The 16867-nt window shown below is 43.6% G+C and overlaps 1 long non-coding RNA gene across 1 annotated transcript; it reads left to right on the top strand.

The window, feature by feature from the left end:
- Window positions 1-372: 372 nt before the first annotated feature.
- LOC129714834 (uncharacterized) lies at window positions 373-15359 on the top strand. Its single transcript, XR_008726407.1, has 4 exons — window positions 373-409; window positions 762-779; window positions 2093-2128; window positions 15343-15359. It is a non-coding gene; the product is annotated as an uncharacterized LOC129714834 (long non-coding RNA).
- Window positions 15360-16867: the final 1508 nt, after the last annotated feature.

The following is a 16867-nucleotide window of genomic DNA, read 5'->3' as shown; positions in this document are numbered from 1 at the left end:
CTAAATGTATGTGCTCTAGTTCGGCATCTGTAGAACATCTGTAACGCATTCCAAATCCCAATGCACATTATTGTGTAGGCACGCGTCCCTGTGGGGGGGGGGGGGGGGGGGGGGGGGGGGGGGGGCATATGCGGGTGTGTGTGTGGACCCAGAGGCATTCGGGAGCTTAATGCGCAGTTGGCGCTCTGTTTTTGGAGAGGGGTGAAGCGTCCGTCATTGAGTTACGAAACACATGAAAAACAAGCGGTATTTGAAAATTAAAAATATCTTTGTGTACCAAATGAAAAGAATGGAATCCATTCGTTGAAGTGTTCGTGGCAATGTTTTTAACGCTATTAATTCTGTAAATTAATAAGATATATTTTCGGTTTAGAGTTCAGGAAATTGAAATCGGACTGTGCTTCGACAGGTAAGGGAAATGTACATCTCTCTATTGGAAGATCGGAATCGAGAAACCTTGTTTTAATGAAATGCCAAGGATGCCTGTAATTAAAACATTTATATTGTTGAAAGTGACGACGGTCTTTTCCGTTCGGAAACACATTTGTGGATGCTAATATATATATATATATATTTTAAATGGGCAGTAAATCTGTAATGTTCGAGAATGTTTTCGGGAGAACATATCATGAACAAAGGAACACTTACAAACAGCAAATTGTAATGTCACCGAGCATTTAGGTGGTACACGTTAGTGTGAAAAGCAACAACAAGAATACCGATTAATTATATCAGCTTTTCCTTTACTTTTGTATAAACAGACGATGATCAGAAAACAGGTAAGCACGTACTGGAGGTCCAATATTTAAAAAAATAACAATTAATTCGCAATGAGTGGAATTATGTTTGAATTCCACGAGGAATATTGTCTAACGTAGATTCCTCTGTTCAACAAACTTGTTGCGATTTAAAATAAAGCCTAATATGCTCATCGCGCCATGCTGAGATAATATTGCTAGTACGATCACCCCCCAAGTTCTCTATTATAATTTTATTTTCGTGTTTTTCAAAATATGCCCATGAAAATAGACGTTGGGTGTGAAGCACTTCTAATGCGATGGCATTTCAGTCCCGTCCCCCCCCCCCCCCCCCCCCCCCCCCCCCCCCCCCCCCCCCCCACCCCCCTCCCCCCAAGCCACACATTCAGATGCCCTATCTCCCCGGGGACTTTGTAGAGTGCCTTCGTGAAGGATCCTTAGAGCAGTTTTTATCTGCGAGCAGTCCGCGAGCATTGCCACTTTCATTTCACTGCACATCTCGTATGTGTATGTGACAAATAAACTTGACTTGACTTGACTTGACTTGACTATTGGAGCCTATCAGGTAGAAGACAATTCTGGATTTAGTGTTATGTAATGAACCGGATTTGGTAAAGAACCTCGAGGTTAATGCTCCATTAGGAGGTAGTGACCATAACATGATCAGGCTTAATCTACAATTGGAGAGAGAAGGGTAGATCGGAGGTTTCAGTGTTACAGTTGAATAAAGGGGACTATGCGGCGATGAGGGAGGAGCTGGCCAAAGTTGACTGGAAAGATACACTAGCAGTGATGACAATAGTAAAAAATGGCAGGTATTTCTATGAATAATATCGAAGGTGCAGGATCAGTTCATTCCTAGGAGGAAGAAAGATTCCAAGGGGAGTAAGGGGCGACAATTAGTTAATTAATTATGCTTACTTTCGTTCATCTAGTGGTTGTCACTGGTCCTCTGACAATTCTTGCTGCCAACTAACATCTGTTTTCAATTGTTTTGGCTTGCTTCCCGTTATCTCGATTGGCATTTATCTATTCCTTTACCCGCCTTTGCGCTTCTCGCACAAACGAAAATCAAAACCAAACATTTCTTCATTCTGCTGTAGTACATACAAACCTCACATTATAGTAATTTGCTTTTGGAGATAGCTGAAATAGCTGTGGACATTCACAGCATTCCTTTAAAATACCATAATACTTATTTTCCGGTGATTAATTTGACAGCTTTCTGTGTCATTTTGAAAATCACAGATTCCGGCGATGGCTCAGCTTTAATCAAATGTTAGAGTAAAATACGTATCAGAAATCTTCAATTAACCTATTATGTTCATTTCCAGAAATCAAGAAATTGGAAAAGAAAGTTTCTGATTTGGGTTTGTACAACTTTAGCCGTGTACCAAAACGATGAAAGATTAGCATGCCCGAAAAAGATGATTAGACATTTTTGGAATGATATAGAATTATGGTGCGCGCATTCTTTCATATTTACAGCCACTACCGTAATATATTAATACGCATGCAATATCTGCGGAGTGCGTCCCTATTCGAGTGATTTACTAAATTGTCGCTCTGAGTTATGTTCATGTTCCCAAATATGTTGTCGATTTACATTTTTTTAAGATCACAAATAATTTATTGGTTCATTGCCGGGCAGTTCCAAATGCAGGAATCCAATTGTCTGCATAACTGCGGCAGAGAAAGCAATTGGACACTTGATATTTGTGGACCTGGAATCAAAGTCACGGATCACTGTCCACTGCCTCCACCCGTTAGCAATTCATGTCTAGGGTGCGAGTCGTACATGTCGATGGTCTTCCACTGCCATGGACAGGCGGTGTGCACTCGGCGGCAAGAATGCCTCGTGCCCGCAACTTGAATCCATGTTCCTGGAATAACTTCACTGGCTTCAAGAGCTGCTAAATGTGTAGGAAGGAACTGAAGATGCTGGTTTTAACCGAAGGCAGACAAAAAGTCTGGAGTAACTCGGCGGGACAGGCAGCATCTCTGGAGAGAAATAATGGATGATGAGGCACTTTATCAGAAGAAGGGCCTCGACCTGAAACGTCACCCAATCCTTCTCTCCATATACGTTGTTGTCCCACTGAGTTGCTCCAGCTTTTCGTGTCTATCTTGAACAGCTGCTATTTCCGGCGACAGATGAAAACTTACGTTCCCTGATACTTTACAATAATTTAACTAGCCCAGCATTTGAAAACGAATTTTGTTAATTCAAAACAAGTAGGTGATTTGAAAGATGGAAAGATTAAAAAAAACACAATTTATTAATACGTTCTAGAGTTAACTTCAGATTCGTTATGCTTTCATTTCAAAGACTACAAAATAATGGTTTTATTTCGCTTTCTATTGACATGCACTTCCGATTGAAATGAATGTATTCTTGGATCCTGTGCCAGGCTCGCTTCATATGGGTTAGATAGGTTGTGTCATTTTCCAGTGTAAGTCTATTAGAAACATAGAAACATGGAAAATAGATGCAGGAGTAGGCCATTCGGCCCTTCGAGCATGCACCGCCATTCAATATGATCATGGCTGATCATCCAACTCAGTATCCTTTACCTTCCTTCTCTCCATACCGCGTGATCCCTTTAGCCACCATGGCCACATCTAACTCCCTCTCAAATATAGCCAATGAACTAGCCTCAACTACCCTCTGTGGCAGAGAGTTCCAGAGATTCACCACCCTCTGTGTGAAAAAAAAAATTCTCATCTCGGTCCTAAAGGATTTCCCCTTTACCCTTAAACTGTGACTCCTTGTCCTGGACTTCCCCAACATCGGGAACAATCTTCCTGCATCTAGCCTGTCCAATCCCTTAGGAATTTTGTACGTTTCTATAAGATCCCCCCTCAATCTATTGACCTCCATCGTGGATCATTGGTGAAGGTGATAACACACACGGCTTCTATTACCTACCAACTTAAAATATTGTACAAGTTCGGCACAATATTTTAATTTCTCCTTTGCTTTAGAGGCAGGCGGTAGCATCATTTCCGGTAAATGTTTAAGTCAAATGTGATAGTTCAGGAAAAATGTCATGCGCAAACAATATTACTGAAATTTAAATGTTAATTCCATATATCAAGGAAGATATTACAGCTTATCAGGGAAGATATTACAGCAGTGCTTTGGCAGGATAGATTAGAGGGCTCGTCTAGGGAGGCTATTTGGGTGGAACTGATAAATGGGAAAGGGGTAGAAACACTTATAGGGGTGTATTATAGACCGCCAAATGGGGAGCGAGAATTGGAAGAGCAAATATGTAAGGAGATTGCAAATATTAGTAGTAAGCACAAGGTAGTGACTGTGGGAGATTTCAATTTTCCACACATAAACTGGGAAACACATTCTGTAAATCGGCTGGATGGGTTGGAGTTTGTAAAATGTGTGCAGGATAGTTTTTTTGCAGCAATACCTACTAGAGAAGGGGCAGTGCTGGACCTCCTGTTAGGAAATGAGACGGGCCAGGTGGCAGAGGTATGCGTTGGGGAACAGTTCGGGACCAGTGATCACAATACCATTAGTTTCAATATAATTATGGAGAGGGTCAAAACTGGACCTAGGGTTGAGATTTTTGATTGGAGAAAGGCTAACTTTGATGAGATGCGAAAGGATTTAAAATGAGTAAATTGGGACAGTTTGTTTTATGGGAAAGATGTGGAAGAGAAATGGAGGACATTTAAAGGTGACATTTTAAGAGTACAGAGTCTTTATGTTCCTGTTCGGTTGAAAGGAAATCGTAAGAATTGGAAAGAGCCATGGTTTTCAAGGGAAATTGGACACTTGGTTCGGAAAAAGAGAGAGATCTACAATAATTATAGGCAGCATGGAATAAATGAGGTGCTTGAGGAGTATAAAGAATGTGAAAAGAATCCCAAGAAAGAAATAAGAAAAGCTAAAAGAAGATATGAGGTTGCTTTGGCAAGTAAGGTGAAAGTAAATCCTAAGGGTTTCTACAGCTATATTAATAGCAAAAGGATAACGAAGGATAAAGTTGGTCCATTAGAGAGTCAGAGTGGACAGCTATTTGCAGAGCCAAAAGAGATGGGGGAGATATTGAACAATTTATTTTCTTCGGTATTCACCAAGGAGAAGGATATTGAATCATGTGAGGTAAGGGAAACAAGTAGAGTAGCTATGGAAACTATGAGATTCAAAGAGGAAGTACTGACACTTTTGAGAAATATAAAAGTGGATAAGTCTCCAGGTCCGGACAGGATATTCCCTAGGACATTGAGGGAAGTTAGTGTAGAAATAGCAGGGGCTATGGTAGAAATATTTCAAGTGTCATTAGAAACGGGAATAGTGCCGGGGGATTGGTGTACTGCGCATGTTGCTCCATTGTTTAAAAGGGGGTCTAAGAGTAAACCTAGCAATTATAGACCTGTTAGTTTGACGTCAGTAGTGGGCAAATTAATGGAAGGGATACTTAGAGATAATATATATAAGCATCTGGATAAACAGGGTCTGATTAGGAACAGTCAACATGGATTTGTGCCTGGAAGGTCATGTTTGACTAAACTTCTTGAATTTTTGGACGAAGTTACTCGGGAAATTGATGAGGGAAAACGAGTGGATGTTGTATACATGGACCTCAGTAATGCCTTTGACAAGGTTCCTCACGGAAGGTTGGTTAAGAAGGTTCAATGGTTGGGGATTAATGGAGGAGTAGCAAGATGGATTCAACAGTGGCTGAATGGGAGATGCCAGAGAGTAATGGTGAATGGTTGTTTGTCAGGTTGGAGGCCAGTGACTAGTGGGGTGCCACAGGGATCTGTGTTGGGTCCACTGTTGTTTGTCATGTACATCAATGATCTGGATGATGGTGTGGTAAATTGGATTAGTAATTATGCAGATGATACTAAGATAGGTGGGGTTGTGCATAACGAAGTAGATTTTCAAAGTCTACAGAGAGATGTATGCCTGTTAGAAGAGTGGGCTGAAAGATGGCAGATGGAGTTTAATCCTGATAAGTGTGAGGTGCTACATCTTGGCAGGACAAATCAAAATAGGGCGTACATGGTAAATGGTAGGGAATTGAAGAATGCAGGTGAACAGAGGGATCTGGGAATAACTGTGCACAGTTTCCTGATAGTGGAATCTCATGTAGATAGGGTGGTAAAGAAAGATTTTGGTGTGCTGGCCTTTATAATCAGAGCATTGAGTATAGAAGTTGGGATGTAATGTTAAAATTGTACAAGTCATTGGCGAGGCCAATTTTGTAATATGGTGTACACTTTTGGTCGCTTAATTATAGCAAGGATGTCAACAAAATAGAGAGAGTACAGAGGAGATTTACTAGAATGTTGCCTGGGTTTCAGCAACTAAGTTACAGAGAAAGGTTGAACAAGTTAGGGCTTTATTCTTTGGAGCGCAGAAGGTTAAGGGGGGACTTGATACAACCGTATAACCATATAACAATTACAGCACGGAAACAGGCCATCTCGACCCTTCTAGTCCGTGCCGAACACATAATCTGCCCTAGTCCCATATACCTGCGCTCAGACCATAACCCTCCATTCCTTTCCCATCCCTATAACTATCCAATTTATTTTTAAATGATAAAAACGAACCTGCCTCCACCACCTTCACTGGAAGCTCATTCCACACAGCTACCACTCTCTGATTAGAGAAATTCCCCCTCATGTTACCCCTAAACTTCAGTCCCTTAATTCTCAAGTCATGTTCCCTTGTTTGAATCTTCCCTACTCTCAGCGGGAAAAGCATTTCCACGTCAACTCTGTCTATCCCTCTCATCATTTTAAAAAAACCTCTATCAAGTCCCCCCTTAACCTTCTGCGCTCCAAAGAATAAAGCCCTAACTTGTTCAACCTTTCTCTGTAACTTAGTTGCTGAAACAGGCAACATTCTAGTAAATCTCCTCTGTACTCTCTCTATTTTGTTGACATCCTTCCTATAATTAGGCGACCAAAATTGTACACCATAATCCAGAATTGGCCTCACCAATGCCTTGTACAATTTTAACATTACATCCCAACTTCTATACTCAATGCTCTGATTTATAAAGGCCAGCACACCAAGAGCTTTCTTTACCACCCTATCTACATGAGATTCCACCTTCAGGGAACTGTGCACAGTTATTCCCAGATCCCTCTGTTCACCTACATTCTTCAATTCCCTACCATTTACCATGTACGTCCTATTTTGATTTGTCCTGCCAAGATGTAGCGCCTCACACTTATCAGCATTAAACTCCATCTGCCATCTTTCAGCCCACTCTTCCAACTGGCATAAATCTCTCTGTAGACTTTGAAACTGTACTTCATTACCCGCAACCCCACATATCTTAGTATCATCTGCATACTTACTAATCCAATTTACCACACCATCATCCAGATCATTGATGTACATGACAAACAACAGTGGACCCAACACAGATCCCTGTGGCACCCCACTCGTAACTGGCCTCCAACCTGACAAACAACCATCCAACATTACTCTCTGGCATCTCCCATTCAGCCACTGTTGAATCCATCTTGCTACTCCACCATTAATACCCAACCATTGAACCTTCTTAACCAACCTTCCATGAGGAACCTTGTCAAAGGCCTTACTGAAGTCCATATACACAACATCCACTGCTTTACCCTCATCAATTTCCCGAGTAACATCTTCAAAAAATTCAAGAAGATTAGTTAAACATGACCTTCCAGGCACAAATCCATGTTGACTGTTCCTAATCAGACCCTGTTTATCCAGATGCTTATATATATTATCTCTAAGTATTCATTCCATTAATTTGCCCACCACTGACGTCAAACTAACAGGTCTATAATTGCTAGGTTTACTCTTAGACCCCTTTTTAAGATAGAGGTCTTTAAAATGATGAGAGGGATAGACAGAGTTGGCGTGGATAAGCTTTTCCCACTGATAGTAGGGAAGATTCAAACAAGGGGACATGACTAGAGAATTAAGGGACAGAAGTTTAGAGGTAACATGAGGGGGAACGTCTTTATTCAGAGAGTGGTGGCTGTGTGGAATGAGCTTCCAGTGAAGGTGGTGGAGGCAGGTACGTTTTTATCATTTAAAAATAAATTGGATAGTTATATGGAAGGGAAAGGTATGGAGGGTTATGGTCTGAACGCAGGTGTATGGGGAGAATACGTGTTCGGCACGGACTAGAAGGGTCGAGATGGCCTGTTTCCCTGCTGTAATTGTTATATGGTTATATGGTTACATATATAATGCGTGTACAAAAATCAATTGAGCTGCACATTTATCCAGGGACCGAACAAAATGCAGTTTACATTCGAGTCACTTAAACAACGTGGCAAATATGCTGGCGAGCTGCAAAAATATTGGCCTGACGTCTTGTCAGTAACAAAACATCCGCCACATGAAGCAGGAAATTGGGAACGTAAAATTCATAAGATATATCTTAAAGAAGAGAACGAAAAGGTCGATTTGACTTGTCATTGTGAACTATTCCAGAAAATGTAAGCAACGAAAAGGATTTAAACGATTCTTTATCAAGAAAAAATAATGTTTCCTCTTTAAATATACATCTTTAACCATTTGTTGCGAGAAAATGCTATAAACAAATGTCAGAAATGTTGATTATGAATATGTTGTAATCTGAGTGCTAAACGCAATAGCGAAAGCAGGGAAGTTCTGCAATATATACGAGAATTCCATTGAATTCCATTGGGAAGTCCGTGTGGACACCGTGCTAGGTGTGACGGAGAATTTAATGCCCACGTTTTAACATCAGATTTACCAGTTCTTGGTTCTTGGGTCCTCCAAAATATTCCAACTGGAATTTAAACTGGAGGTGGTGAAGGGAGGGATTAAGCCAGAAAGAGTATAAAGAACACACACTATAGAATTTGACATAAAACATCCCCACACAGCAGAATCAAAGTTTCCCACTGTGTGGGAAGGCACCAAAGTCAATCTCTTCCTCCACTGTTCCTCGTGGTCAGGGACTCCCCAAGCCCTCCGCAGTTGCAGCTACGGGCGGCCCGATGTCCAGGACCGCTCGCCGGGGTGAAACATGTCACCTCAGCGGCGTGGACACCAGAGTCGGCCCCCTCCTACCGGAGTCGGCGGCTTCCAAAGTCCGCAGGCCGCGCCGGGGGAGACTGCTGCTGTAGGCCTTCTGCAAGGCGCCCCAGGACTCCGCGATGTTGTTCAGCGCCGCCCCCGTTGGCAGTTCTCCCGCGCCAGAGCTCCACGATGTTGGAGCAGCGGCCCAACGCTCCGGAGCTCCAAACGGCGACCCAGGTGGGTATCGCCCGCTCCGCGGTGACTCCAGCGCTGCGCCGCCGCTGTAGCAGCTCTGGTCCGGTTTCCGGTCCCCGGTAGGAAAGGCCGCTCCGATCCGATCCAGCTGGTAGACCGCGAGGTGGGAGGGGCGAGGACGAGACTCGGAAAAATAGTCGCGTCCCCCCAGGAAGAGACTGGGAAACGGTTCCTACCTTACCCTGCCCCCCTCCCCCACATAGAAAAGTAAAAGTTTCCCCCAACACAAAACTTTAGACTAACTAAAAATTAAAAAAAGATTGAAATAACAGACTGGCTGTAGTTAGAGGCTGCTGCAGTGCATCGTTCCCTAATCTACATTGCATAGTGTCGCCCAGATTTGGAATATAGATGTAACAATACCATTATCTTTGGGCATATGCGCACCCTGCTTGATCCAATCATCATTTTGCAGAATGAACTAAAAATATACTGTAGATGCTTGCTTAAACCACAGGTGGACAAAAAATGCACTAATAGCTCAGCAAGCCAGGAGAAAATGGATAGGTGATTTTTCGGGTCGGGGAAGTTCTTCCAACTGATTGTGGGTGGGGTTGCGGTTGAGACGGGAAGCAAGAATAGACCAGGACATCCAACGGAGTTTTTCTGATAAGCGATTGTTGTCAAGGGAAAGTGTGATACCGAGAGAGATATTGTTGTGAGCAGTAGAACTGGTTCACTGACCTTCAGTGAAGGAAGGGGGCAAGAGGGAGGAGAGCGAGAGCTGGACTCCGTTTAGGCACCCCGGCAATACTTCCAGGTGAGACAAGGGTTTTCTGCACCACTTCCGGTCTTATTTGTCGAGGTAAGGGGAGCTTTTACAAGCTCTACCTGGAATAGAATAATATAATTTAATAAGCTCCAGCGGTAGTACAAAGAAGGCGCAGCTGTACGACCAGTTGTGATTCTACGATTCGCTACCGTTTAAGTGCATAATTGTCCTTTTATGTCTGACCTGAGTGGCACATCCTGTAACCTGACATTGTGACGGTAGGCTATACACGCCCTAGTCAACAACATAAGTACCACGCCAAACGTTATATTCCAGCGTCCATTCGGTCTGTTTCCCAATTTCAATGTTTTTTTCATTATTTGCTATTCTGCCCTTACGTCAATGAGTTCGAGATATTCCAGGAAAATGTTGAGAAAAATGTCATCGCTTTGAAGCTACTAATCCTATCAGAAATCAGAAAATAGTACTGCTGTAGATTTGGGAGGAACAACAGCAGCAACAGATTAGCAAGAGATACCACTGATTGGCTCTAGCCCAAGTGTGAGGAGAGGGGTGAAACCAGTTGAAAACTGAGGAATTGGCTGTGTAAATTGGTAAATCAGGCAATTTATCAGTCAATTTAAGCAGGACAGCTCTTTGCGAGCGGCAGTGAGTGAGCGGCCTAGTGAGGGAAGTGCCCTGTGAGAAAAGTGTGAGTCTTTGGCTCGAGAGTCTTCGGAGAGGAGACCACGCAATACGCTTGAGAGGGAGACGAAAGAAGGAGATGTCAGGCAAGCTGATTCAGTGCGATGCTTGCAGTATGTGGGAGGTCAAGGACACCGCTGGTGCCTCTGGCTGCTACAAATGCGAAAAATGCATCCAGGTAGAGCTCCTGAAGGGCCGTGTTGGGGAACTGGAGAAGCAAGTGGATGACCTCCGGTTCGTACGAGAAACGGAGTCGTTCCTCGACAAGTCCTACAGTACGATTGTTACACCTAAGGTACTGGAAGAGAGAAGGTGGGAGACAGTGAGAAAGGGAGGGAAGCATGGAATGCCAACGTCCCCGGGTGATGTACCTCTTGTAAACAGGTTCATCCGCTTAGAAGCTGTTGGGACAGAAGACGTGAGCGGTGGACTGGCCTGTGATGCGAATAGGGCTGTTGAGCCAAAACCAAAAAGGCCTAAGGCAGGCAAGGCCATTGTAGTGGGAGACTCCATCGTAAGAGGTACGGACAGGGGTTTCTGCGGCAACAGACGGGATGCGAGGATGGTGTGCTGCCTTCCCGGTGCCAGGATCCAGGATGTCACGGACAGAGTGCAGAAAATCCTCAAGGGCGAAGGTAAACATCCGGAAGTGGTAGTGCATGTCGGCACAAACGATGTCGGAAAGAAGGGGATGAATATTCTGCAACGTGACTTTAGAGAGCTCGGAAAAATGTTGAAAAGCAGGACCTCCAGGGTTGTTATCTCCGGTTTGCTTCCAGTTCCCCGTGCTGGCGAGAGCAGGAACAGGGAGATACGGGACCTGAACGTGTGGCTGAGGATCTGGTGCACGGGGCAGGGATTTAGATTCTTAGATCACTGGGATCTGTTTTGGGGTAAGGGGGAACTGTACAAAAGGGACGGATTGCATCTTAACAGGTGTGGGACCAGCATTCTGGCAGGCAGGTTTGCCACTGCTACACGGGTGGCTTTAAACTGAATAAGGGGGGTGGGGTGTTGAATGGGACAGTGGAGGATGGAGTTAAAGGGAAAGGGTTTCTTAAATGTGTGAGCGTAGAGACCGAGGGGTGTAAAATGAGGGTAGAAGAAATAGGTAGCAAGGTGAAAAGTAAAAGTGGCAGGCAGACAAAACCAGGGCAAAAATCAAAAAGGGCCACTTTTCAACATAATTGTGTAAGGGGTAAGAGTGTTGTAAAAACAAGCCTGAACGCTTTGTGTCTCAATGCAAGGAGCATTCGTAATAAGGTGGATGAGTTGAATGTGCAGATAGCTATTAATGACTATGATATAGTTGGGATCACGGAGACATGGCTCCAGGGTGACCAAGGCTGGGAGCTGAACATCCAGGGATATTCAATATTCAGGAGGGATAGACAGAAAGGAAAAGGAGGTGGGGTAGCGTTACTGATTAGAGAGGGGATTAATGCAATGGAAAGGAAGGACATTAGTTTGGAGGATGTGGAATCGGTATGGGTAGAGCTGCACAACACTAAGGGGCAGAAAACGCTGGTGGGTGTTGTGTACAGGCCACCTAACAGTAGTAGTGAAGTGGGAGATGGTATCAAACAGGAAATTAGAAATGCGTGCGGCAAAGGCAAAACGGTTATAATGGGTGACTTCAATCTACATATAGATTGGGTGAATCAAATTGGCAGGGGTGCTGAGGAAGAGGATTTCTTGGAATGTATGCGCGATAGTTATCTAAATCAACATGTAGAGGAACCAACGAGAGAGCAGGCTATTTTAGACTGGGTATTGAGCAATGAGGAAGGGTTAGTTAGCAATCTTGTTGTGCGTGCCCCCTTGGGCAAGAGTGACCATAATATGGTTGAGTTCTTCATTAGGATGGAGAGTGACATTGTTAATTCAGAAACAATGGTTCTGAACTTAAAGAAAGGTAACTTTGAGGGTATGAGACGTGAATTGGCCAAGATTGACTGGCAATTAATTCTAAAAGGGTTGACGGTGGATATGCAATGGAAGACATTTAAAGACTGCATGGATGAACTACAAAAATTGTTCATCCCAGTTTGGCAAAAGAATAAATCAGGGAAGGTAGTACATCCATGGATAACAAGGGAAATCAGGGATAGTATCAAAGCGAAGGATGATGCGTACAAATTAGCCAGAAAAAGCAGCATACCGGAGGACTGGGAGAAATTCAAAGACCAGCAGAGGAGGACAAAGGGCTTAATTAGGAAAGGAAAAATAGATTATGAAAGAAAACTGGCAGGGAACATAAAAACTGACTGCAAAAGTTTTTATAGATATGTGAAAAGAAAGAGATTAGTTAAAACAAATGTAGGTCCCTTGCAGTCAGAAACAGGGGAGTTGATCATGGGGAACAAGGATATGGCGGACCAATTGAATAACTACTTTGGTTCCGTCTTCACTAAGGAAGACATAAATAATTTGCCGGAAATAGCAGGGGACCGCGGGTCAAAGGAGTTGGAGGAATTGAGTGAAATCCAGGTTAGCCGGGAAGTGGTGTTGGGTAAATTGAATGGATTAAAGGCCGATAAATCCCCAGGGCCAGATAGGCTGCATCCCAGAGTACTTAAGGAAGTAGCTCCAGAAATAGTGGACGCATTAGTAATAATCTTTCAAAACTCTTTAGATTCTGGAGTAGTTCCTGAAGATTGGCGGGTAGCAAATGTAACCCCACTTTTTAAGAAGGGAGGGAGAGAGAAAATGGGGAATTACAGACCAGTTAGTCTAACATCAGTAGTGGGGAAACTGCTAGAGTCAGTTATTAAAGATGGGATAGCAGCACATTTGGAAAGTGGTGAAATCATTGGACAAAGTCAGCATGGATTTACGAAAGGTAAATCATGTCTGACGAATCTTATAGAATTTTTCGAGGATGTAACTAGTAGCGTGGATAGGGGAGAACCAGTGGATGTGGTGTATCTGGACTTCCAGAAGGCTTTCGACAAGGTCCCACATAAAAAATTAGTATACAAACTTAAAGCACAAGGCATTGGGGGTTCAGTATTGATGTGCATAGAGAACTGGCTGGCAAACAGGAAGCAAAGAGTACGAGTAAACGGGTCCTTTTCACAATGGCAGGCAGTGACTAGTGGGGTACCCCAAGGCTCAGTACTGGGACCCCGGCTATTTACAATATATATTAATGATCTGGATGAGGGAATTGAAGTCAATATCTCCAAGTTTGCGGATGACACTAAGCTGGGGGGCAGTGTTAGCTGTGAGGAGGATGCTAGGAGACTGCAGGGTGACTTGGATAGGCTGGGTGAGTGGGCAAATGTTTGGCAGATGCAGTATAATGTGGATAAATGTGAGGTTATCCATTTTGGTGGCAAAAACAGGAAAGCAGACTATTATCTAAATGGTGGCCGATTGGGAAAGGGGGAGATGCAGCGAGACCTGGGTGTCATGGTACACCAGTCATTGAAGGTAGGCATGCAGGTGCAGCAGGCAGTAAAGAAAGCGAATGGTATGTTAGCTTTCATTGCAAAAGGATTTGAGTATAGGAGCAGAGAGGTTCTACTGCAGTTGTACAGGGTCTTGGTGAGACCACACCTGGAGTATTGCGTACAGTTTTGGTCTCCAAATCTGAGGAAGGACATTATTGCCATAGAGGGAATGCAGAGACGGTTCACCAGACTGATTCCTGGGATGTCAGGACTGTCTTATGAAGAAAGACTGGATAGACTTGGTTTATACTCTCTAGAATTTAGAAGATTGAGAGGGGATCTTATAGAAACTTACAAAATTCTTAAGGGGTTGGACAGGCTAGATGCAGGAAGATTGTTCCCGATGTTAGGGAAGTCCAGGACAAGGGGTCACAGCTTAAGGATAAAGGGGAAATCCTTTAAAACCGAGATGAGAAGAACTTTTTTCACGCAGAGAGTGGTGAATCTCTGGAACTCTCTGCCACAGAGGGTAGTTGAGGCCACTTCATTGGCTATATTTAAGAGGGAGTTAGATGTGGCCCTTGTGGCTAAGGGGATCAGGGGGTATGGAGAGAAGGCAGGTACGGGATACTGAGTTGGATGATCAGCCATGATCATATTGAATGGCGGTGCAGGCTTGAAGGGCCGAATGGCCTACTCCTGCACCTAATTTCTATGTTTCTATGTTTCTAAATCCGCCAAAGCTACCGCCACCCATATACCACGTGACCACACAAGCATCATTAACGACTTGCATGTGTTGGTATGTGATTGCGTTCAACTAATATCCATGTTGACTTCAGAATTAAGGGACAGAAGTTTAGGGGTAACATGAGGGGGAACTTCTTTACTCAGAGAGTGGTAGGGGTGTGGAATGAGCTTCCAGTGGAAGTGGTGGAGGCAGGTTCGATTTTATCATTTGAAAATAAATTGGATAGGCATATGGATGAGAAGGGAATGGAGGGTTATGGTATGAGTGAAGGCAGGTGGGACTAAGGGAAAAAAGTTGTTCGGCACGGACTTGTAGGGCCGAGATGGCCTGTTTCCGTGCTGTCATTGTTATATGGTTATATGGTTATATGTTACGAGCATTGATTGTTCGTAAAAAAATAATACATTTCACGTTACGAGCTAAAGTTCCCATTTCCATTTGTGAGGGTTTATATTCTCACCAATCGATTTTAGATGGAGAAAGATATAGGGAGAATATAAAGGTTTTTAGGACGTTTGTTCATCTGTATGCACCAACTATTGAGTTGGTAAATAATTACAAAGTGTGTCCCGTGTTTTTCCACTTCCCCTGTCCGTTGAATCGAAATCAGGCAGGAGCTGTGGAGTAAAGATCTAATGGAGGGAAAGCATCACCTCGAATTTTGAAAAATAATATGCGCTTTGTCTATAAATCGTAAAGAACTACGACTCATTTGTCTGTTTTTTTTTCTTTGTAAATGTTGGCAGACGTACCAGTTCGGAGAAAAGGTACATTTTATCATTGAAATCCAAAATAATGTTTGAATTAACAGTTATTTGAGCAGTAAGCCAGCTTGTACACACAGACCACTTACTAGATGAATATGCCTGCCTGTCTACATGCCTGTCGCTTCTCACTCACTCGACACACCAACCTCTCTCTCTCGCTCTCTCGCTCTCTCGCTCTCTCGCTCTCTCTCTCTCTCTCTCTCTCTCTCGCTCTCTCGCTCTCTCGCTCTCGCTGTCTCTCTCTCTCTCTCTCCTCCCCCCCCCCCCCCCCCCCCCCACCCACCCACCCTCTCTCTCTCTCTTGCGCACACGACTAGATATGGGTCAATCTGACTCCTAGAAGACTACACACATATTTTCACATAAACGCGGCTAATCTCAACAAATATATATAACTGGTCATAATATAATGTCTTAATTCATATTCAAAGATTAGGAGCTACACTACATTGACGACTCGTGCACCATATAATACCATGAATAAAGTGCAATTCACTCCATGCTTCGCTTTAGTTTTATCATTGGACGAAGTAGAGAGCAAAATGAATATAGAAACATGGACCATATAAACGACACGATTGGTCAAATCTCCCATATATCGGCGAGACCAAACGAAGACTGGGCGACCGTTTCACCGAATGCCTTCGCTCAATCCGGCTGGACCTCCCTGTTGCCAAACACTTTAATTCCCCTGATCCTCCGCCATTGTCAGAATGGGGCCAAACGCCAACTGAAGGAACTACACCTGGTATTTCGTTTGAGCAGCTTAAAACCAGTGGTATGAATAATGATTTCTATAACTTCAAGTTACTACTGCATTCCCTCTCTCTCCATCTCTCCCCCACACGTCCCACCAGCTTCAATGGCGTCTTGTTGACTTTCGTTGTCTATACTCGTCTTTCACTATTTTGCATATCGTTCATTCATTTGTTCTATATATCTCCACATCACCGTCTATATATCTCTCCTTTCCCTTTCCCCTGACTCTCAGTCTGAAGAAGGGTCCCGACCCGAAACGTCGTCTATTCCTTTTCTCCAGAGATGCTGTCTGAGCCTCTGAGTCATTCCAGCTTTTTGTGTCTATCTTCTGGTGCTTTACATTATTTCTCGTGTTTCTTGTCAAATTAATGTATTATGCCCCTGTCCCACTTAGGAAACCTGAACGGAAACATCTGGAGACTTTGCGCCCCACCCAAGGTTTCAGTGCGGTTCCCGGAGGTTGCAGGTGGTTGCCGGAGGTTGCAGGTAGTGGAAGCAGGTAGGGAGACTGAAAAAACCCTCCGGGAACCGCACGGTTGGGGTGGAAAGTCTCCAGAGGTTTCCGTTCAGGTTTCCTAAGTGGGACAGGGGCATTACATACGCACGGCCAAAATACCGCAAAAGGAATATGTTTGAAAGTTATCTGCTTTACTTCAAGTTGTGACCTCTGTACGTGTTATTTAGATTTCAGTTTTTATTAATGCAATTGGTCAAGTAACTGTTCGTGCATTTTTTTATTCAGTCT

This window comes from Leucoraja erinacea, chromosome 42 (assembly GCF_028641065.1).
Source record: "Leucoraja erinacea ecotype New England chromosome 42, Leri_hhj_1, whole genome shotgun sequence".
Classification (NCBI taxonomy): Eukaryota; Metazoa; Chordata; class Chondrichthyes; order Rajiformes; family Rajidae; genus Leucoraja; species Leucoraja erinaceus.
Note: the sequence above shows the minus strand (reverse complement) of the source record. Positions and strands in the feature narration are given on the sequence as shown.